This window comes from Sabethes cyaneus, chromosome 3, assembly GCF_943734655.1.
Source record: "Sabethes cyaneus chromosome 3, idSabCyanKW18_F2, whole genome shotgun sequence".
NCBI lineage: Eukaryota > Metazoa > Arthropoda > Insecta > Diptera > Culicidae > Sabethes > Sabethes cyaneus.
Genome location: NC_071355.1, coordinates 186,755,298 through 186,779,984, shown reverse-complemented (window position 1 = coordinate 186,779,984; position 24,687 = coordinate 186,755,298). Strand labels below are relative to the sequence as shown.

Below are 24,687 nucleotides of genomic sequence, written 5' to 3'. Positions count from 1 at the left end.
CATCGGCCGAATAAACTGGGTTATGCTCATGGCTAGATGGTAATTTTGTGCAATCGCACAAAAAAAGCGAATTTCATCATTGGGCAAAAATGATAGAGTTGAAAATGTCAGCTACACGGCAAGGTAATTAAATTGGCTGCGAATGACATGATAATCCATGACAACATGATAGACATTTGCCAATCAGCGAGAGCCGCTTCATGATAGTTTGTTTTCGAATAAATCGGATTATTTTTGGGAGCGGCAGCTTCGTTTATCCCGGACGATTAGCAGTGGAAATAATTGTTTTACCAAAAGCTATTTAGTGTGATCTAGTTTATTTTCAATTATTTGATCATTGATGACAATTTTCATAAACAAATGAGTTTTTTTTTTCGCAAGTGTCAGCAGTTTAGTCTAATTTAGTCAAATTTTAATTGGGTTTCGAAGCTTGCTGGAGTTCCACAGAGAAAATCAACTTTGATTACGTTAGTAGACACTGTTATCTTAATTGACAAACTCAATAAAGCTGCTTCTGAGAGAACTCAATGAACATGACTTCGCTCATGATTTATTTCATTATTAATGAGGAATTCACCGAATAAATCGTTTAATGAGGTAATGTTAGAAAACAGTTTGGTCAAATCCATTAACATTTTGTTTGGACTATCGATTTCCAGCTCTTGATTGCCGAGTTTCGACTGTTAGTTAGTAACAATTGACTTTAGACAGTTGCATTTTTGACTTTTAATGTTATTACTTTTTACTTTTTACTTTTTACTTTTTACTTTTTACTTTTTACTTTTTACTTTTTACTTTTTACTTTTTACTTTTTACTTTTTACTTTTTACTTTTTACTTTTTACTTTTTACTTTTTACTTTTTACTTTTTACTTTTTACTTTTTACTTTTTACTTTTTACTTTTTACTTTTTACTTTTTACTTTTTACTTTTTACTTTTTACTTTTTACTTTTTACTTTTTACTTTTTACTCTTTACTTTTTACTTTTTACTTTTTACTTTTTACTTTTTACTTTTTACTTTTTACTTTTTACTTTTTACTTTTTACTTTTTACTTTTTACTTTTTACTTTTTACTTTTTACTTTTTACTTTTTACTTTTTACTTTTTACTTTTTACTTTTTACTTTTTACTTTTTACTTTTTACTTTTTACTTTTTACTCTTTACTTTTTACTTTTTACTTTTTACTTTTTACTTTTTACTCTTTACTTTTTACTTTTTACTTTTTACTTTTTACTTTTTACTTTTTACTTTTTACTTTTTACTTTTTTTTTGCTCTTTGATTTCTGCTGTCTTGTTTCTACTTCCAACTTTCTGCTTTGTGCTTTCTGCTTTTTGCTCTCTGCCAAATACTTTCTGTTTTCTATTTTCTGCTTTCTGGTCTATGCTTTTCTGCTTTCTGTTCTCTACTTCCTACTTTCTGGTCTATGCTTTTCTAATTTTGTTTTCCATTTTCTGCTCTTTACTTTTTTCTTTTCGCATTCTACTTTCTTCTTTCAGCCTTCTGCTTTCTGCTGTCTATTTTCTACTGTCGACTTTCTGATTTCTGCTTTCTACTTTTCGTTTTTTACATTCTGCTTTTTGCTTTCTGCTTTCTGCTATCAGCTTTCTGCTTTCTACTTTGTACTGTCTGCTTTCTGCTTTCCGCTTTCTAAAGTTTTTGGAGCGTCTTAGTAGAATACAAAACCTGAAATAAATTAAAAAGAAAACTTTTCAATTTAATTCTACTATGTATATATATTCTTGACAGATACGTATTTCGCCTACGACTTGCAGGTTTTATCAGTGTCAGTGTCATCAGTGAGTTCGAGAACAGACACTGATGAAGCCTGCAAGTCGTAGGCGAATTTCGTATCTGTCAAGAATAAATATACATAGTAGAATTTAATTGGAAAGTTTTCTTTTTAATTTAATTTCAGGTAACCGCTTTCTGCTTTCTACTTTCTATTATCTGCTCTTTACTTTATGCCTTCTACTTGCTTTTATCTAATTTCCACGTACAGTTTTCTACCTTCCGCTCTCTGCTTTCTACTTTCTGTTTTCTGCTTTTTGCCTTCTGTTTTCTGGTTTATACCTTCTGCTCTCTGAGTTTTGCTATATGCATTCTGCTTTCTGGTTTCTGCTTTTTGTTTTTTACTTTCTGCCTTTTGCCTTGTGCTCTCTGCTTCCTGCTTTCTGCTTTCTACTTTCTGCACTCTGCTTTTTGTTTTCTGCATTCCGCTTTCTACTTTGTGTTTTTTTGCTTTCTACTTTCTGTTTTTTCTACTCTCTGCTTTCTGCATTCTGCTTTCTACTTTCTTCTTTGGGGTGAACCAACCAACGGTTGAAAGCCCCATCAAATAGTAAATAAATAAATAAATACTTTCTACTCTCTACTTTCTACTTTCTGTGCTCTGCTTTTTGCTTTTTGCTTTCTGTTTTAGGCTTTCCCTTTTCTGTTTTCTACTTGCTATTTTCTAATTTCTACGTACATTTTCTACTTCTGCACACTGCTTCTCATGCTTTTATTTCTTTGACACAATGACTTTTTAACTCTTTGACTCTTTGACTCTTTGACTCTTTAACTCTTTGACTCTTTGACTCTTTAACTCTTTGACTCTTTGACTCTTTGACTCTTTGACTCTTTGACTCTTTGACTCTTTGACTCTTTGACTCTTTGACTCTTTGACTCTTTGACTCTTTGACTCTTTGACTCTTTGACTCTTTGACTCTTTGACTCTTTGACTCTTTGACTCTTTGACTCTTTGACTCTTTGACTCTTTGACTCTTTGACTCTTTGACTCTTTGACTCTTTGACTCTTTGACTCTTTGACTCTTTGACTCTTTGACTCTTTGACTCTTTGACTCTTTGACTCTTTGACTCTTTGACTCTTTGACTCTTTGACTCTTTGACTCTTTGACTCTTTGACTCTTTGACTCTTTGACTCTTTGACTCTTTGACTCTTTGACTCTTTGACTCTTTGACTCTTTGACTCTTTGACTCTTTGACTCTTTGACTCTTTGACTCTTTGACTCTTTGACTCTTTGACTCTTTGACTCTTTGACTCTTTGACTCTTTGACTCTTTGACTCTTTGACTCTTTGACTCTTTGACTCTTTGACTCTTTGACTCTTTGACTCTTTGACTCTTTGACTCTTTGACTCTTTGACTCTTTGACTCTTTGACTCTTTGACTCTTTGACTCTTTGACTCTTTGACTCTTTGACTCTTTGACTCTTTGACTCTTTGACTCTTTGACTCTTTGACTCTTTGACTCTTTGACTCTTTGACTCTTTGACTCTTTGACTCTTTGACTCTTTGACTCTTTGACTCTTTGACTCTTTGACTCTTTGACTCTTTGACTCTTTGACTCTTTGACTCTTTGACTCTTTGACTCTTTGACTCTTTGACTCTTTGACTCTTTGACTCTTTGACTCTTTGACTCTTTGACTCTTTGACTCTTGACTCTTTGACTCTTTGACTCTTTGACTCTTTGACTCTTTGACTCTTTGACTCTTTGACTCTTGACTCTTTGACTCTTGACTCTCTTTGACTCTTTGACTCTTTGACTCTTTGACTCTTTGACTCTTTGACTCTTTGACTCTTTGACTCTTTGACTCTTTGACTCTTTGACTCTTTGACTCTTTGACTCTTTGACTCTTTGACTCTTTGACTCTTTGACTCTTTGACTCTTTGACTCTTTGACTCTTTGACTCTTTGACTCTTTGACTCTTTGACTCTTTGACTCTTTGACTCTTGACTCTTTGACTCTTTGACTCTTTGACTCTTTGACTCTTTGACTCTTTGACTCTTTGACTCTTTGACTCTTTGACTCTTTGACTCTTTGACTCTTTGACTCTTTGACTCTTTGACTCTTTGACTCTTTGACTCTTTGACTCTTTGACTCTTTGACTCTTTGACTCTTTGACTCTTTGACTCTTTGACTCTTTGACTCTTTGACTCTTTGACTCTTTGACTCTTTGACTCTTTGACTCTTTGACTCTTTGACTCTTTGACTCTTTGACTCTTTGACTCTTTGACTCTTTGACTCTTTGACTCTTTGACTCTTTGACTCTTTGACTCTTTGACTCTTTGACTCTTTGACTCTTTGACTCTTTGACTCTTTGACTCTTTGACTCTTTGACTCTTTGACTCTTTGACTCTTTGACTCTTTGACTCTTTGACTCTTTGACTCTTTGACTCTTTGACTCTTTGACTCTTTGACTCTTTGACTCTTTGACTCTTTGACTCTTTGACTCTTTGACTCTTTGACTCTTTGACTCTTTGACTCTTTGACTCTTTGACTCTTTGACTCTTTGACTCTTTTGACTCTTTGACTCTTTGACTCTTTGACTCTTTGACTCTTTGACTCTTTGACTCTTTGACTCTTTGACTCTTTGACTCTTTGACTCTTTGACTCTTTGACTCTTTGACTCTTTGACTCTTTGACTCTTTGACTCTTTGACTCTTTGACTCTTTGACTCTTTGACTCTTTGACTCTTTGACTCTTTGACTCTTTGACTCTTTGACTCTTTGACTCTTTGACTCTTTGACTCTTTGACTCTTTGACTCTTTGACTCTTTGACTCTTTGACTCTTTGACTCTTTGACTCTTTGACTCTTTGACTCTTTGACTCTTTGACTCTTTGACTCTTTGACTCTTTGACTCTTTGACTCTTTGACTCTTTGACTCTTTGACTCTTTGACTCTTTGACTCTTTGACTCTTTGACTCTTTGACTCTTTGACTCTTTGACTCTTTGACTCTTTGACTCTTTGACTCTTTGACTCTTTGACTCTTTGACTCTTTGACTCTTTGACTCTTTGACTCTTTGACTCTTTGACTCTTTGACTCTTTGACTCTTTGACTCTTTGACTCTTTGACTCTTTGACTCTTTGACTCTTTGACTCTTTGACTCTTTGACTCTTTGACTCTTTGACTCTTTGACTCTTTGACTCTTTGACTCTTTGACTCTTTGACTCTTTGACTCTTTGACTCTTTGACTCTTTGACTCTTTGACTCTTTGACTCTTTGACTCTTTGACTCTTTGACTCTTTGACTCTTTGACTCTTTGACTCTTTGACTCTTTGACTCTTTGACTCTTTGACTCTTTGACTCTTTGACTCTTTGACTCTTTGACTCTTTGACTCTTTGACTCTTTGACTCTTTGACTCTTTGACTCTTTGACTCTTTGACTCTTTGACTCTTTGACTCTTTGACTCTTTGACTCTTTGACTCTTTGACTCTTTGACTCTTTGACTCTTTGACTCTTTGACTCTTTGACTCTTTGACTCTTTGACTCTTTGACTCTTTGACTCTTTGACTCTTTGACTCTTTGACTCTTTGACTCTTTGACTCTTTGACTCTTTGACTCTTTGACTCTTTGACTCTTTGACTCTTTGACTCTTTGACTCTTTGACTCTTTGACTCTTTGACTCTTTGACTCTTTGACTCTTTGACTCTTTGACTCTTTGACTCTTTGACTCTTTGACTCTTTGACTCTTTGACTCTTTGACTCTTTGACTCTTTGACTCTTTGACTCTTTGACTCTTTGACTCTTTGACTCTTTGACTCTTTGACTCTTTGACTCTTTGACTCTTTGACTCTTTGACTCTTTGACTCTTTGACTCTTTGACTCTTTGACTCTTTGACTCTTTGACTCTTTGACTCTTTGACTCTTTGACTCTTTGACTCTTTGACTCTTTGACTCTTTGACTCTTTGACTCTTTGACTCTTTGACTCTTTGACTCTTTGACTCTTTGACTCTTTGACTCTTTGACTCTTTGACTCTTTGACTCTTTGACTCTTTGACTCTTTGACTCTTTGACTCTTTGACTCTTTGACTCTTTGACTCTTTGACTCTTTGACTCTTTGACTCTTTGACTCTTTGACTCTTTGACTCTTTGACTCTTTGACTCTTTGACTCTTTGACTCTTTGACTCTTTGACTCTTTGACTCTTTGACTCTTTGACTCTTTGACTCTTTGACTCTTTGATCTTTGACTCTTTGACTCTTTGACTCTTTGACTCTTTGACTCTTTGACTCTTTGACTCTTTGACTCTTTGACTCTTTGACTCTTTGACTCTTTGACTCTTTGACTCTTTGACTCTTTGACTCTTTGACTCTTTGACTCTTTGACTCTTTGACTCTTTGACTCTTTGACTCTTTGACTCTTTGACTCTTTGACTCTTTGACTCTTTGACTCTTTGACTCTTTGACTCTTTGACTCTTTGACTCTTTGACTCTTTGACTCTTTGACTCTTTGACTCTTTGACTCTTTGACTCTTTGACTCTTTGACTCTTTGACTCTTTGACTCTTTGACTCTTTGACTCTTTGACTCTTTGACTCTTTGACTCTTTGACTCTTTGACTCTTTGACTCTTTGACTCTTTGACTCTTTGACTCTTTGACTCTTTGACTCTTTGACTCTTTGACTCTTTGACTCTTTGACTCTTTACATCTTTGACTCTGTAATTCTGTTCAACTGTTCAACTGTTCGACTGTTCGACTGTTCGACTGTTCGACTGTTCGACTGTTCAACTGTTCGACTGTTTGACTTTTGACTTTTGATTTGACTTTTGATTTGACTTTTGATTTGACTTTTGATTTGACTTTTGATTTGACTTTTGATTTGACTTTTGATTTGACTTTTGATTTGACTTTTGATTTGACTTTTGATTTGACTTTTGATTTGACTTTTGATTTGACTTTTGATTTGACTTTTGATTTGACTTTTGATTTGACTTTTGATTTGACTTTTGATTTGACTTTTGATTTGACTTTTGATTTGACTTTTGATTTGACTTTTGACTTCGTGACTTGACCTTTGTGACTTGACTTTTGACTTTTGTGACTTTTGAATTTTGACTTTTGACTTTTGACATTTGACGGTCGACTTTTGGCTTTCGACTTTTGAGCTTTGCTTTTTTTAACTTTATTCTGATTGTTTTCCTATTTCAATTTTTTGGACTTTGCAAATATTCTGGATTGTTTTCTTCCTGACTTAGCTGTTTTTTGAATATTTTGACTGTTTGGTTTTTGATTTTTAATTTTTATTTTTTATTTTAAATTTTTAAACTTTTTGTGCTTCTTTGTCTCCTATGATATGTCTTTTGTCTCTTTAGAATCTCTTTTAGGATTTTTGGCCACTGGGCTTTTGATATTTTTGTTCTTTTTATTTCATTAACTTTATTAAATGCCTTTCAATTTTTCTGACTTTTTTAGCTTTTTATATACTTAAAAACTCGGTAAAATTTGCCAAAATTTGGACAGCCGAGCGTTCGGTGAAAATTTCGGTGGTGCATATCAACGTTCACGAATATTTACTAATGTTGGGTATCATACAAAGGTTTACCGAACGCTCGGCCGTCCAAATCTAATTTTTTGTAGTTGTAGTTTGTAGTTTGTTCGAATGATTTTACTTTCTGTCTTCTTTTATAACTTATATTTTTCACTGCTTTGGTTTTTGAATTTTTTTTATTTAGAAATTCTCGAACTCTTAAGGTTATTGTGATTGTTTGACATTTTAAAATTTTACCTCCTCAATTTGTTTTAACCTTTTATAACTTCTTTGACTTCTATTTCGTTGTGACTTTTTAGGACTGCTCTGATTTTTTTGACATTCTTTACTTTATTTACTAATATTTTAATTTTATATACTTTGTAGACTGTTTGGTAATTTAGACTTTTTGGACTACAACTTTGACTTTTGTTTTTGGATTTTGTTCTTTTTGACTTTTGTTCTTTTAAGCTCTTAGACTTTTCAGACAGTATCTCTCTTTGGTTTTCTCACTATTTTGACTCTTTTGTCTTTTTGGCTGTTAAAATTTTCTCTTTTTAACTTTCTTGTTTTATTTGACTGTTGTCAATTCAAATTTTTGCAATTTTTTTCTTGTCTTTTTGAATTACGATTATATTTGATATTATAGACTTTGCTGCTTTATTTATTTTTATCTCTTTATTTTTTACTTTTTTGATTTCTTAGGATTTTTTTATCCTTTGCTGACTTTTGACCCTTGCTTTTTTGAATTGAGCTTTTGATCCGATATGAAAATTTATCGAAATCATCATACAGCTTGAACCGAAAATTCTCGGCACTTTATGAAATTTTCTGCGGAATTGACGAACAAGATTAATGCTATTTAAATATCTAGTAGATGTAAGATATATATTTGTAGTTGAAACCTGAAACGATGTTGGCTTGGGAACATCGGATATAGCAAATTAAATAGGCTTGCCTTACGCTATTTGACAATAAATAGGAAATTAAAAATTAAATTATTTAAAACTTGTGAAAAATTAAATTATTTTCTTGTGGTATTTGATCACTGACGAAAATTCTGGAAAAACTTTTTTCTGGATTATGTAAAATATTGTACGAAGCATTATTATAAAAAAAAATTTGACCTACGGGAATAAACTGTCATTGATAATGGCCAAGCCGATAAAAACTACAGTCACTTTGGTGATTCAAAACTAAAAAGCAACCTCCTTTTGCAAAACAGATTGGTGATCTATTCATCAAAGTAGTTTGTTCGATCGATATCTGCCAAAAAGGCAATAACAAATTCAATCACTGGCACGTAACAAAACTCTTAAATAACATATCATATAACAAAGCAGTTCCTGTTGCAACGAGGCCGAAAAAGAGTCACCGATCTTTTTTATTCTGTGTCAACTGAGATTTCCGTAAGGAAATCCAATCAATCCCGGTAGGAATTCCGTATATATGAGCGGAAAGGCCCAGAACGTTGGAAAGTTGCAATAATGATGAGTTCAAAGCAATTTAGTACGTCCGCCGTAGCACAATCCGAAATCAAGCGAACTGACGTGAGAAGAAAGGTTACAGTGAGCTGGAACCATCGAAAACGAATCTTCCACAGCCATTGCAAAGCCCCAATCAGAAGAGACACACATCTTTTAAATTTTTGCCATGCCTCCTGTTTCTCGCACCCTATCTGCCTGATGGTGACTCCGGTTGACAATCCGGTTGTTTGGGGGTGCAAAATTTAATCTTGATCCTGTATCAATTTGTGACACTGCTGCACTCACTGGCACTGGTGGAGCTGATTCGGATTCGACCGCTGCGCTGCTGGCAAAAGGACCACCGGCTGACTGTTCGGAAGCGGCGCGGCGTGGCGCGGCGGTGACACCCGATAGGAGATGAAACTGTACGGATAATGGGATTCGGACAGTTTTCGAATCAGCCAAGCTCATTTGAAATTCCATTACATGCACTGCCGGTTGATGCGGTCTGGAGTTTTCAGTGCACTTTTTCTGCACGCTCTAAAACTGATATGTACCTACGCTTCAATTATTGAAAAGCTTTTCTGGGTCAATCTATTGAAGTTGCTTCTGTTTTGATGCGTTTTTTCTTTCTTTTGATTTAGGGTTCACAATTTTAGAGTAGTTCCCACATTTGCGTAAGTTTTAGTCACGCTAGAACTCATTTGAAAGATGCAAAATTAAAAAAAAATATTTCATTCTAGTGATATAGTTGCATCTGCATTTAATTTACCAAGTGGAAAATAAAATAAAATGTCGAGAATTGATTGAGTTGAACTGTTCGAGGTATAACTAAGTTCGACGCTTGTCTGATTTGTAAAATAAGAAATACCAAAATGCAGTTTAAGCTTCAGAAATGAACTTTTACGATGCGAATTTTTCTGTGCAACAAACGAAATCAAGATGAAGAAGCCGAAACAAGTTAAAAAGTTTAAGATTGACGCGAAGCAAAAAAAGGATTACGATTTCGCACTAACAAGTCCCGTGATAAATACGTCAAGCGTAAAATCCTTAGTACCTTAGGAACGTACACAGTTAGCAGTAAAGAGCGCTGCGGCAAAGTTTTCGCTTCACTTTCCTCTAGAGAAAGAGGTTTTAAAGGCAAGCATTCATTCTTCTTAGTCTCAGTTTTACGTCTTGCTCAACATGGAAAAACTATTTCCTACCCAACCCCTCCTAAGTCGTAAAAGTGCCCACGACTCTAGTTTCAGAAAATCTTATTTTTATACTTTCGCCTTCGTGTGGTAGAAACGTGAGTTAAAATTTACACACTGTTGAGTTTTTAACGTGGTGCTTTGTTTTGCTTTAAAGGTGCCAAGTCGGGATTCCACTTGCGCGTATGTAAAGTTTTTAACCAACACAACTTGAGCAGACCAAAGTGTGGTTTGCCTTGTTGGAGTGTATAATTTTCAAAGCACCGGAAGTTGTGCAAAACTGTTAAATTTTCTTATCCTCGCCGATTACCCAGAGGGCTAGAAGCAAGACCAAATTTGCAACAAACCTCAAAAAAGCATTTGGTATAAAAAGCTTGTTATTTATAACACATTCTGCTACAACAACTCAGGTTTATTTTGTTCTACTGGGAAGGCTGTGAAACCTCCATAGAGGAAGTAAAGCAAACTTTTTCATTCGTATCACGGCACTGCGTCATTATTTCATCAGAACCAATTAGGATGCCCACCTTGAAGATTTTCGATTCGTATTTCTGCGGAAATTGATTAATTCAACCCATTGTGATGACAAATCAACAATTCTCTGTCCTTAAACTAAGCTAGAAATATTTTCCCTTTTTCGCTAATTGAAATTAAATTGCCGCTCGCACGTTAAATGCATAATAAACACTTAAATCTGTAAGCCCTAAGCGCGACTAAAATTTGCCCTTCCACCCAACTCTGTATTCAAAGTGTATTCTAAATCGCGCTCAACTGTTGCATGATGAGTCGGCCGATGCGGCGATGGCTGCCTGCCTTAATTGATCATTAGCAGACAACTTCTCGCAACAAACGTGAGGGATGCTTCCTCCACCACCGTCGACGTCGACGTCGACGACGCCGTCTGTCTGTCGAATCACCCATCGCGGACCGTAATTAGTGTCCTACGGGGACGCGTCCACTATACGTGCTCCGGCGAAGTTCCGGCTTATGGGGTATTTAAAATAAATAGATTTCATTTAGCCTACTTTATCCGGCTTAATTAGGTGAAGGGCGCATCTGCGCTGGCTGGTCCTATACCCACAGCAGCAGCACAGCAAGAGTTGCTAGTTATTTTCGTTCGCGTCCTGCGGATCATGAGTTCAGAGTAGATTCACTGCTCGTGTCGACCAGTAGTACCGTCGCGTGAATTATTGTTCCGGAGGAAATTAGCGTGCCAAGCAGTTAATTGTGGGGAAAATGCAGTGCAGCGACATGCAACAAGCAAGTTACTAAATTAAAACTGTGCCTTTTTTACAGCTTAATTGGGTTGAGAAATTAAGTCGCATTAGAACATGAATAAATGTGGCATTATACTTAGCTTTTTTGCCATTTCTATTGCTGTTACTATGTAAAGAAAGGATTTGCGTCACATATTATGCGATTCAGTTTCATCACAGTTTCATCTTCCACAATATTTTGAAAGCTGAGCTTATTTAATTTAATATATGAATAATGAAACTTCGAACCAAGCATATTATAGCTTCACCTGATAAATTGTTATAAAGTTGTTGGTAGCAACTCTTCTAACAACAATTTATCATTTCAAATAGCATACGCTACGCTACAATTGACAATAACACAAACCCTTCGAAACATCCATCCTTGACGCATACTAACAAGGTAATATCATTGTAGCAAAGCTGGTGTTTACGATCAAAGCCAAACAGGATGTGTTCTTGAACGTATTAAAAAACGAGATAACGGCAACATTTACTACATTTATACACGAGCATATCTCACGCCATCAACTTATGGCAATGGAACATGGCAATCATTGCACATTGCATAAACATAGGTTTTCATTTCGCGATCAATCGTTCCGGTGCTACCCGAAGTGATGCCATAATTACAACCATACTAATAACCATTGGTGTGAGTAATGTTCACTGAAAAGCCATTTTTATGATACTATGCAATATAAAAACAACCGGAGTAAATCCACCTAGCGATGAAAGATACCAGTTTCAGCATTTTTTTTACACAGAAACTCGTTGTGTTAAACCCGTAATAATTTTTACCCTAAGAGTGACCCTTTCTGAATTGAGGTGGTTCGTCGTCATATGCTCGAACGTTGGCTAAGCGATGCTGCTAGAGTGTGGGATCATAGCACTAGCCCCGTAATTGTCATGTACGCCAAAAGCCGGCTGCGAAATCTGTCGCTAAATAAGGGTCAAGACGTTTTTAAGCTTATACCCAAGGCTTTGCTTACATAAATTAAGAGTAACAATTTTTCTCGGTGTATAAACCTATAATATCAGACCTTTTGCGATTTTTCCTGCATAATTCAGTTCTTTTTAGACAACTTCAGAAAATTTCGTACAATTGTTCACAGTTACGCAATTTTGATATATAATGAAATATTGTAAAGGATCCATTTGCACGATTTTACGGCGCACCTTTCTACGTGTTTTATAAAAAAAATCAGAAGGCTTGTGTACAAGACACGACCGTATATGTAGGTGACGCAGAACTACGTAAAAGACTCTTTGTAGTGATAATAGCAGGTATTCATGCATGTAATCATTCGATGTATACATTCTATATGCAGCATAAATACATGCCACATGCGATGTATGTAACATTTACCAAAGTAGTAATATTAGATACGTCCAATACTCAATATATTCCAGAGTTATTTCTATGTGAATTTGGAAGCAATTTAACAAAATCAAGAACATACACTATCGCTTTCCTGCTACCTTACAGAAATTAAAGATTGTTTTTATTACCAATCGTTTCACCACATTGTAGGGATTTTACCAATTCAATCCCATTTTATCAACAGGACATCTTTTCACTACACTTCCTATGAAACGTCAAACATGCGCATCCATAGAGTAAGGCGGGGCATAAGTGCGATGTTTGAAGTTGTCATCAATTTTCGCGAGATATAAAGAAGGACAACAACCAAATATATTTTATAGTGATGCAGCTACTCAATGTCTTTACATTCAACTATAAATCATCTGGAATAATAGTTATTGAAAATAAATTCTTCATTCTTCTGATCAAGTGCCGATTCGCACCTTTACCCCACTAGCGGGGCAAAAGTTCGATTAGTGCGGGGCAAAAGTGCGAAGCTCGAATCCATGAAATTAACACAGCAGTAGCTTACAAAACCATATTATCTTCAATCTGCGGTATGTTTCGGTAAGGAATATTCTCAATTTACACCTTTCCTATTTTGCGCTGGTGTATTGCAGCCTCCGTCAGATCGAAACTTTCCTAAACGTTTGTTTTTTGTTTCATCAGCGGAAAACATTGTTTTCCTTCGACCAACATCTGTAGAGCACACAGTGTTCTGCAGATCTTCCATTTCTAGTATCTGTAATATAGTGCCAAAAGCTGTATTTAATTAGCTATCGATTTTTGCCTTGTTCATGAATCGCAATTTTGCCCCGCTAGGCACTTGACGGGGTTTGATTTAATTATGGAAAAACGAAATATATTTTGTAAACTCTTTTCGCCGGATTTTCAAAACAGATATGCGAGTGATGTAAAACACTGCTACAAATTTTCAACAAGTAAAATCAACCTGTTGATATCGTATTACCCGTATAACGAAAAATTACATCAAAACCGCCCTAAAATAACATTTGCACATAACTCAGCAACTATGTTTCGTAAGCAACCAAAGTTTACGTTAGATTCAAGCTGTCAAAGTAGTCACCCATCCATGCCAATGTAATCAATTTACTCGGAATCTGCACCGATAAATCATTAAATCGCAGTTTTACCTTCATCGCACTTTTACCCTCCTCGCCCTGACTTTCGCTGACAGACGAACAGCGTCGCGCGCAGTACCTTACAAGTCGCAAGGACTTTCATAGTGTCGTCGTCCCGTCAGTAAAATGAGTTAGATTTTCGATCCATGAATCGAACTTTTACCCCGTCAGTAAATCGAACTTTTGCCCCGCTAGGCGTTTGACGGGGTTAGATTAAATTATGGAAAAGCGAAATATATTTTGTAAATTCTTCTCACCGCAATTTCAAGAGAGATATCTGAGTGATGTAAAACGCTGTTACAATTTGTCAACAAGTAATATCTTCCTGTTGATATCGTATTTGCCGTACAACAAAATATTACATCAAAACCGTTCGAAAATAACATTTACCCATAACTCAGCAACTATGCTTCGTAAACAACAAATGTTTACGATAGATTTAAGCTGTCAAAGTACTCACTCATCCATGCCAATGTAGTCAATTTACTCGGAATCCGCACTGATAAATCATTGAATCGCACTTTTACCCTCATCGCACTTTTACCCCTCCTTACTCTACAGAATTAAATTATAACCGTACGCTACAACTGAAGCGCACTTTTCCAACACAGGTATCAAATTCGCCTAGGTTAAATCGTCTCGCCGTAAATAATTTGCAATCTGTTGAGACGATGGACTTTAGTCATTATTCCTGGCACACTTCCCTAACACAGACTTCAAATTGGACTAGGCAAGCAAGGACATCAAAATGGTCCTGGTTTAAGCGCGGTGTTAAGAAATCTTGTTGAGATAAGGAAACTTTGTCACTTGTTTTGGCTTACTTCTAAAGCACAGACATCAAATGGGTATAGGTTTAGATCATCGTAAGGAATCTTCCAACCAATCACGAAGCGAGGATTTCCAGTTGGACAATGTTTCATTATTTTCAATTTTTCAATAGTACGTACTTTGAAATCAGCGGGGTGTTATCCCTATCTTAACGAACGGTGGTTGACAGTCAACTTAACGAAGGGCGCTATTGCAGAAAAAGCGCCCGCCTGATAGGTAAATTTGCTGCCAACATTGTCGAGTGAAACGCATGCAGTGACTTGCTGTTTCTTTTTCGCATGTGCTGAAATGTAGGCGACAAAAGCATGGCACCCATCGCAAGCCCCTGTTTGAAATCAATAACTTTCATTATTGGTGTGGATGCGTAGAAGATTTTTCGATCGACTGGCGTAAGAATATTTAAAATCGATCTGGAAACCGCTAAGCTATTAGCGTTCAAAATCTTTCATTTTTCGTGACGCACGCATTTTTCGATTTTTTGGAATGACACCCTATCCCAAACCTTGCCGTAAGACGTAGTCCTACGTAAAAAAAAACTTCTACATAACATTTCAAAATTTCACAGAGGTTCAATGATATGCTTCTGAGTGCGAAAGGGAGGGAAAGAAAAGTTTTGTAACTTTAGGTTTGCAAACCTTTGCCGGAAAAAAAAGAGATGAAAAACTTTACCTGACACTTTATTTTTACCGCGAAAGTACGCGCGTTTGAATAGTCACTTTTACTTAGATCGTTCGTGAATTCTGTGGAATTAGGATTTGAACCCGAGTCTTCGGCGTGAGAGGCGTGAATGCTAACCATCACTTTTTAATCCGCTTTTTGGATCTGCTCAGCAATTTGTTGTCATTTTTCTATCGTCTTTTGTTGCGTTTTTTGTTTGGATCGTCATTTGTAATCTTTTTGACATTTCTTGTCGCAGTTTTGCTGTCTTTTTATTGTTTCTTCCTTGCATTGTCTGCATCCATTTCTAGTTACTATCGCTCTTTATCGCTTTTTTAACAGTTATCGGCGACTTTCTGAGGTATTTTCACCATCTTCCATCTCGACGACAGTCTTTCGTTTTATTTTCATCCTCTTTTCACCTACTTATCTTCACTTCGCCTTATCTCAGCCTACTTCGTCATTATTCTGTCGTCTTTTCGCTGTCTTTTTCACTGTCTGTTAATCATCATTTTGTTGTTTATTTACTGTCTTTTTATCGTTCTTTCGTTTTTTATTCGTCGATAAGATGTTGTTAATCAATCATATTATCGTTGCCTTTTCGCCATTTTTTGTCATTCCTTTGTTGCAGTTTCTTGCCCTCTCTTTGTGATCTCTTTATCGTATTTTTGTTGTCTTTTCATAGTGTTTTTGCCATCATTTTGTAACGAGCAGCGAATATTTTTGGCAATTAAAATATTTTTTCAATTAATTCTTAACGGCAATAAACATTTTCAATTAAATCAATTAAATAAAAATCCCGGAAGCAAAATAATCGGACAAAATGATTTCGCAAGCTTTACTCTATATTAGTGCGTTTATTCTCCGGTAGATGGCACTTGATTTCGGCCATACAATTTCCCTTCAATGGAACATACTTTCACGGATGTTCGAAAAAGAAGGATCGATGGCTTGACCCCAGCAGAATAGGAGAGACTCGTCCATTTCGTTTGCGGAGCGATCGGCGAGCAGAACGCGCCGTAATAGTATCTCGAGTGACTTTTATAAGTGGTAATAATTAGTAGTGATAACGTGGTGTAAATAAATTATTAATGATTTTTCCTGGTTTAGGCTTAGTTATTACGGGAGCGAAATTAGTTAATTCTTCTGCTCAGAGCGAGCATTATAACTAAAATCAGGTATTCGTAAAAATTATAATTTGGCAAAGACGGAACTTGTACCTTATACTATATTCTGTTGAACAGCAAGCCTGTTCGACAGGCGACTCTGGGACGGAACATCCCACGTTTCTTCTGGTGCGATAGTGCGACGTCCGATTGGCTGGTGTCCGGGGCGGAAGCCACCACATTTATACGTGGGCGACGTGACGAAAACCGCAACGAAACGGGCAGGAGCCAAAACCCACTGCCTGACCGACACGCGGCGCGTCCGCGGTGTCCCGCGTATTGTATTGTCGTCGTTTTTGACGTAGGACTACGTCTTACGGCAAGTTTTGAGATAGGGTGTCATTCCAAAAAATCGAAAAATGCGAGCGTCACGAAAAATGAAAGATTTTGAGCGCTAATAGCTCAGCGGTTTTCCGATCGATTTTCAATATTCTTACACCAATCGATCGGAAAATCTTCTAAGAATTGACCCAAATGAAGAAAAGTATGGATTCTTGATGTTGAACTATTGAAAAATTGAAAATAATGAACCTATGTTTTACCAGAATTCTCGCTTCGTGATTGGTTGGAAGATTCTTCACGATGATATAAACCTATATCAAATTGACATCTGTGCTTGGGAAGCAAGCCAAAACAAGTGACAAAGTTTCCTCATTTCAACAAGATTTCTTAACACCGTGGTTCAACCTAAACCATTTTGATGTCCTTGCTTGGGAAGTACGCCACAGAGAGTGACAAAGCCCCCTCGTGCCAACCAGGGATACCAGACTTGCAGATTTGTCTGCAAATTCCAGATTTTTGGAACGGTCTTGCAGATCATTAGAAATTTGCAGATATTTGCAGTTTTTCTGACTTTTATTGTTTTGGCGCAGATTTTTGTTCGAAGCTCTTTAAACTTTCACAGACTTCCTAAAAAAGTGTGCAGATTTTCGCAGATTATTTTTAAACCAGAAAATTCGAGTAGCCGGAAAAGTGCTCGATTTTTTCGGTTTTCGAGCAGTTGCAGACATTTTTTTTAGAAAATATGGCATCTCTGGTGCCAACAGATTTCTTACGAACGCGATTAAACCTAGTCCAATCTGATGTCTGTGTTAGAGAAGTGTGCCAGAAAAAATGACACAAATTCGTTGTCCCAACAGATCGCAAATTCTTTACTGCGTGACGATCAAACCTCGGCGAATTTGATACAGTGGACCCCCGTTCATTTGAACGATTCCTCATGCAAACTAACGGGGTTGCTTTTTAATTTGAACAACTGGTAACCCGAAATATTGTCCGTTCAGAGAAAAATTAGCGTTTTGCGCTCATTCTGACAACCGCAACTGACAACCGAAACTGACAGTTCTGATAAAACACTGATACAAATTCATCTTTAGAAACACGTAAACATTATGTGTACACGCTGAATTATTTTTAGTCATAACCTGCAAAAATATACATTTAATCGCACAAAAATTCAAAAATTTAAAAAGCGCATTTAAAATATACATTTCAACGACGCAGAAACATATTTTTTAGAGTTAGCAATGTAAATACGAATTATTGACATGGAAAAGGTTATAAAAACCATCCCATTAGAATCAAACATAGAGCTGCTGTGAGCTAGACAGAGTATCTAACTAAATCGTGCAGTAGTTTAAAAACCTACTCAACTCGTAGTGAACTACATGTACTTGCTGCCCCTATCGGGGCTGATGACAGTCAGTTTCGTCACTGATACTAAATGTCATCTTGCAAAATAGTCTCATGCTTTTCATGTAAGTCTCGTCATTTTGAAATTCCAGATGATGGACTATTGTTTAGCATTATAGATGAAAACCCTTGCAATTAGACTTTTTTTGGAACGGGTCTAACTGCCAGTAGTCGAAAATAGATGTTTGACATTATTTTGAAATCCAAGATGGCGGACTATTATTTAGCATTTTTCATGAAAAACCTTGCAATACAAACTTTTTTAGATCGGAGCTAACTGCGACTGCTAGTCGAAAATAGATGTTTGACACCATTTTGAAATCCAAGATGGCGGACTATTATTTAGTAAGCGTTTTATACATTGAGTACGGTTTTCCAGATAAACTGACGTGGCTGATCAACGCTTCTCTGGAGTAAGTGATGTGCTACGTGCGCGTTTCGGGGACACCCTCGTGTCCTTTTGAATCACGCAGATGGTTGTGGCAAGCGGATGGACTGTCCTGTATGTTTTTCAATATCGTTCCACAAAGAAGTAACCTCATACCGCTATTGTTTTCCTTATTCTTTAACGACGTTTGTGCTGTACTTCCACGAGGATCCAGATTGCTGTACGCTGATGATCTTAAAATGTTTGTGCCGGTCAAATCAATTGAAGACTGCTGTGAACTACAAAAACTAATCGACATTTTTGCAGACTGGTGTCTAAAGAATGAGCTTTCCACTAGCGTGCGCAAGTGTTCGATCATCTCTTTTAGTCGCATGAAAGAACCTATTATATGAAACTACCGCATCAGCAACGAAATACTGGAAAGGGTAAATGTAATCAAAGAACTCCCAAGTCTTCTTGATACGATTCTCTGTTTTCGGAAACTCTACGCATATGTAATATCTAAAGGCAATCAAGATTTGGGCTTCATATTTAGGGTATCCAAAGAATTTAGATATCCACCTTGCTTACGTTCGCTGTACTTCTCTATTGTGTGTTCTATCCTAGAGTATGCTGCTGAAGTTTGGAGCCCCTCACTGGAATTTGGTCCTCCAGGTTGGAAGCAGTACAAACAAAATTCTTACGGTATGCTTTGAGATTTCTACCCTGGTGAAACCCTTTAGTGCTTCCGCCGTATCAAGACCACTGCAACCTACTCAACATTGAAACTCTCGACAATAGGAGAAAAACTGAAAGAGTTCTGTTAATCAGGAAAGTTTTAGCGGGCGAACTGGACTCTCCAAACATCCTCGCTCAAATCAATTTCAATGCCACGTCACTTGCGCTTCGAGACATGCAATTTCTACGCCTGGACTTCCCATGAATCCTGATTTCCTAAACTAAAACCGGGTTTTCCCATTCCTTCATATTCTTTTCCAGAAAGCGTAGATATTTCTACCTAATAAATTATATCCTGCCTGGCTTCTACACTGTTTATCGGATAATTCTTTCTTAAATCCAAATCTAAAGAAGTACATAATGTTAATAAAATAAAAATTCAACTTAATATCTTACTTGTATGACAAAAGCTAAATATCAAAATTTGTCTTGTTCTATAGACCTAGGTAAGAAAACGTGCGATATATTAGGGAAATGTCAAAAATGTTGTTCAAATATTACGAACACGTCTACCAGTATGGCTCGTAAAAAGCTGAATAGGTACGGATTATGGATAATTCATTTTTGGCCTACACCAAATCCAACATAATTAAAAGATAATAATAATAATAATAATAATAATAATAATAATAATAATAATAATAATAATAATAATAATAATAATAATAATAATAATATTCACGCGTATTTTTAATTAGAAGTGTATTTCGTTTTATTCTTCAGCTTAATACTTTCCCTAAAAACTTCATCGGAAAACTTCATTTGGAACCAAAATCATTAAAATCGGTTCGGTTGTTTGAATGTTATAAACAAATAAATTTCGACGTGACGTTTGTTTCAATATGTGAGTAAATAAAATATGGCAATATGTGACTAGATAAAAATTTTTCTATATTTAAATGAAAAAAAAAACAGACGTTAGTTCTTCGGAATAAAATTTTTTTGTGACGATTTGGGAAAATTTTATTTTTGTGCATTTCCAATTATGAGTGTATCACGTGTTATTCATAACGGCGTTTTTGTTTCAGTGTTTGAGAAGTTTGACAACTGCGGGGTTGCTTCTTCTTTTTCGTTCAAAATCGCTCGATGAGAATTTTTCTCTGAACTGACAATATGCTGAAACTTGTGTGAACTGGCCGCCCTGCTCTTTGTTATTGTTTTGGTGGTTTATTTTAGTTGGCAGTTGCAAGTGCGAATATTGCATTTTCCGATCGGATTTCTCTCTTAATCGTTAGGAAAACGAAATGTGAAACCGATTAAACACGCTAGGTCAGTACAAACAAATCGTGTTTATGTGCATTGTCTGCATAAACAAATGATGTCATGTTGAGAATGACATTTGAACCATTTTTAATTTGCACGTCGTGCAAAGCAACGGGGTTCAAATTAAAAAGTGTTCAGATTAAAAATGGTCAAACGAACGGGGGTCCACGGTATCTGTGTTGGAAAAATGTGCTACAGCTGTAGTGTTCGGTTATAATACGGCTCTGTAAGAATACTCATGCTTGCCGTTTCATTAGAAGTGCAGTGAAAAGATGTGCTGTTGATAAAATTCGCGTTGACGAACGTAAGCTGCTGCCACCTCCAAAAGTTTACTGTAGGGGTGAAGCAGAATAGGGATTACTTAAAGAGCGCAAGAGATCGAAACATTTTGGCAGATTTTCACCCACACGTACATACGGGCATTTCTATGAGTGTGCAAGAGATCGTTTAATGCCGTCAACGCGAATAGGATTGAATTGGTAAAATCCTTTCAACGTGGGAAACCATGGATAATAAAAACAATCTTTAATTTCAGTAAGGTAGCATGAAAGTAATAGTTTGTGTTGCTTGAATACATGCTACTATCACTACAAAGAGACTTACGTAGTCCTGCGTCACCTATATATGCGGTCGTGTCTTGTACACAACCCCTCTGATTTTTGACATCTGTTTCTTTCTGTTGGCAGTTCGCAGTTTCTTGTCGTTTTTTATGCTATCGTTGTTATTTTGCCGCCTTTTCTTCGTTTTTTGTCATCTTTTCATCACCTTTCGTTCGGTTTGTTGTCAAGATAACAAAAAAGTTGTCTTTTACTTGTCTTTTCGTAGTTTTTTCATCGTCTTTCTGACGTACAGTCATTTGTTTGGCGCTTACTTACTTACTTAGGTGGCTTGCCGTCCTAAAACACAATAAAGTTTCAAAGTTTGAACAAAGTTTCTCCATGTAACTCGGTTGAGGGCTACCGCTCTCCAATTCCTCGGACACCGAGTACTCTCCGCGAGATCTCGCTCCACCTGGTCTAACCATCTTGCTCGCTGTGCTCCTGGTCGTCTTGTTCCTACCAGTGTTGAAAAATTCATAGCAGCTAAAAACTCAATGAGTTTTCAAGCACAAGAAATTTCATCTTTGATCAGAAACGCCGAACTCACATATGAATTTCTCTCGCTATTATATGCGATGTCTCTGTTGCTATGCGATGTGAATCAAATTCAGCTGTGAGCATTTTGCTTACTTCTTCCACAGCTGGTATTTCATACAATGAACCAGAGAGCGAAAGAGAATTAACCGCCAGAGAAAACATCAGCTGCGAAAAAAGCTAGCACACATTCATAAATGAAGATGGCAAACAAATTGGCAGAATTTACATGTTTCTTTCGCGAGTATCGACATTTTCTTTACTAGAAAGTAAAAAGCCTAATAAAAATTAGATAAACATGTAGTTTAAATGTGTGTTTTAGCTTAACTTTACGATTTATTTAGAGATTCATTCTCTTACGCTCAGTCACAGTTACGTATCGCACGAGAGAATGCCTATGCTGTTCAACAACGAATTTGTATGTATAGGTGTATAGCTCCGGGTAGCAGTTGAAGCAAAGCAGAATATGATCAAGCGGGAAGAAAAATGTGTGAGTTTTGTGCTTCTTGCTATAAAAACAGAAAAACTCACGCGTGAGTTTTTTCTGCATAGGATCAAGTTGATATGATTCACAGTTGATTTTGATTTTTGATGAGTTTTGCGATTTCGAGTTTTTAACATCACTGGTTCCTACCGGATTTGAGGCGAACACCATCTTTGCAGGGTAGTTGTCCGGCATTCTTGCAACATGCCCTGCCGATCGTATCCATCCAGCTTTAGTCACCTTCTGGATACTGGGTTCGCCGTAGAGCTATGCGAGTTCATGGTTCATCCTCCGCCTCCATACTTCGTTCACCTATACACCGCCGAAGATCGTTCTTAGCACTCGTCGTTCGAAAACTCCGAGCACTCGCAGGTCCTCCTCGAGCAATGCCCATGTTTCATGCCCGTAGAGAACAACCGGTCTAATAAGCGTCTTGTACAGGGTACACTTTGTACGGGGACTTAGTCTGCTCGACCGCAATTGCTTGTGGAGCACATAGTAAGCACGACTTCCGCTGATAATACGCCTCCGAATCTAACGGCTGGTATCATTGTCCGCCGTTACCAGTGAGCCAAGGTAGACAAATTCATCGACTAACTCAAACTCATCGCCGTCGATCAATATACTACTGTCCAAGCGGTGTCGTTCGGCCTCGGTTCCGCTGGCCAGCATGTACTTTGTTTTAGACGTATTTACCTTTAACCCAATCTTTTCTGCTTCGCGCTTCAGTCTGGTGTACTGTTCAGCCACCGCCACAGATGTTCTGCCGATAATATCCATGTCATCGGCAAAGCAGACGAATTGACTAGATTTGTTGAATATCGTGCCGCGTGTTGATATCCGTTCGGTTCATAACACCTTGTAGTGCTATGTTGAACAGCAGGCATGAAAGACCATCACCTTGACGAAGCCCTCTGTGTGATTCGAATGAACTTGACAATCCACCCGAAATCCGAACACAGCACTGTGTACCATCCATCGTAGATTTAATCAGTTTGATGAGCTTCCTGGGGCAGCTGTTCTCGTCTATGATTTTCCATAGCTCTTTTCGGTCGATGGTATCATATGCGGCTTTGAGGTCAACGAACAAATGATGCGTGGGAACTCATGTATTCACGGCCCTTTTGGAGGATTTGCCGCAGTTTAAATATTTGATCCATTGTAGATCGACCTTCGACGAAGCCGACGAGGACGAAGTTCCCACAAATCTATTCGCAATTAGTGATAGACGGCGGAAAATGATTTGGGACAGCACTGCATAGGCGGCATTGAGAACGGTGATCGCTCGATAGTTCTCACAGTCCAACTTGTCGCCCTTTTTATAGATCGGGCAGATAACCCCATCTTTCCACTCCTCCGGTAGCTGTTCCGTATCCCAAATTCTAACAATTAGTCGGTGTAGACAAATGGCCAGCTTTTCTGGTCCCATTTTAATAAGCTCCGCTCCGATGCCATCTTTTCCAGCTGACCGAATGTTGTTCACAACGGGGAGTCTTGGGCGCATCTTAACCATCAGGTAGTGGTCCGAATCAACGTTAGCGCTTCGATAGGATCTGACGTCGATAATGTCTGAGAAGTGCCGACTGTCGATCAAAACGTGGTCGATCTGTGATTCTGCCTGATTTGGTGACCTCCAGGTGGACTTGTGATGGATTCTGTGCTGGAAAAAGGTACTACGTACGGCTATATTCTTGGAGGCGGCAAAGTCGATAAGTCTTAGGCCCATTTCATTGGTCCGCTGGTGTGCACTGAACCTTCCAATCACCGGTTTGTATTCCTCCTCCTGGCCGACCTGAGCATTGAAATCCCCGATGACGATCTTGGTATCATGTTTTGGGCAGCGGTCGTATTCACTCTACAACTGCGCGAAGAATTCATTCTTGTCGTCATCGGTACTGCTGAGGAGAGGGCTGTGCACGTTGATGATGCTTATATTGAAGAATCGGCACTTGATTCTCAACCTGCACATTCGAGGATTGATTGGCCACCACCCAACCACTCGTTTCCGCATCTCGCCCATCACTATGAAAGCAGTACCCAGCTCGTGTGTGTTGCCGCTGCTCTGATAGATGTCCATGTCCATCTCTGAACGTACGTACCGTTGAGCTCTTCCAGCACACCTCCTGCAGCGCTACGACGTCGAACTTGCGGCTCTTCAATACGTCGGAGAGCACTCGAGTGCTGCCTTGGAAGTTGAGAGATCGGCAGTTCCACGTCCCGAGTTTCCAATCCATAGTCCTTTTTTGTCGCGTGGGTCTATTCCGATTGTTCCAGTAAGAATTTATTTGTTCTTCGTTTCGTGCTTTAGTATTTTTCGTGGTGACGGCTTGCAAAGCCTGCAACACCCACCCCCTGTTTCGCCGGAGGGCCAACGAAGCTCGAAACAGCCCTCCTATTTTATGCATGCACGTGCACTAGGCACCGACGGTACCCATTATTCAGCCGTTTACCAGGCAAGGTAATATGGTTACGTTAACCATATTACCTTTGAAAAAGGCCAAAACCAAAGGCCGAAACGTCAGGCAGTATAAAAAAGCCGTTTTCAATATAAAGCTGACTGGAAAGCCGAAAATCCGCAATACAATCTAAATTTACTGTGATCTATTTTACTTTTTTCGAAAAATTTGACAATTTTGAAGCAATCATTATAACAATGGTAACAACTCTACCGAACACGTAGCG

The 24,687-nt window shown here is 37.6% G+C and overlaps 1 protein-coding gene across 1 annotated transcript in view; it reads right to left on the bottom strand.

The window, feature by feature from the left end:
- The window catches only part of LOC128741600 (facilitated trehalose transporter Tret1-like), a 546,799-nt gene that overhangs the window by 144,022 nt on the left and 378,090 nt on the right, over positions 1 to 24,687 (bottom strand). The gene's annotated exons all lie outside the window — the stretch shown is intronic.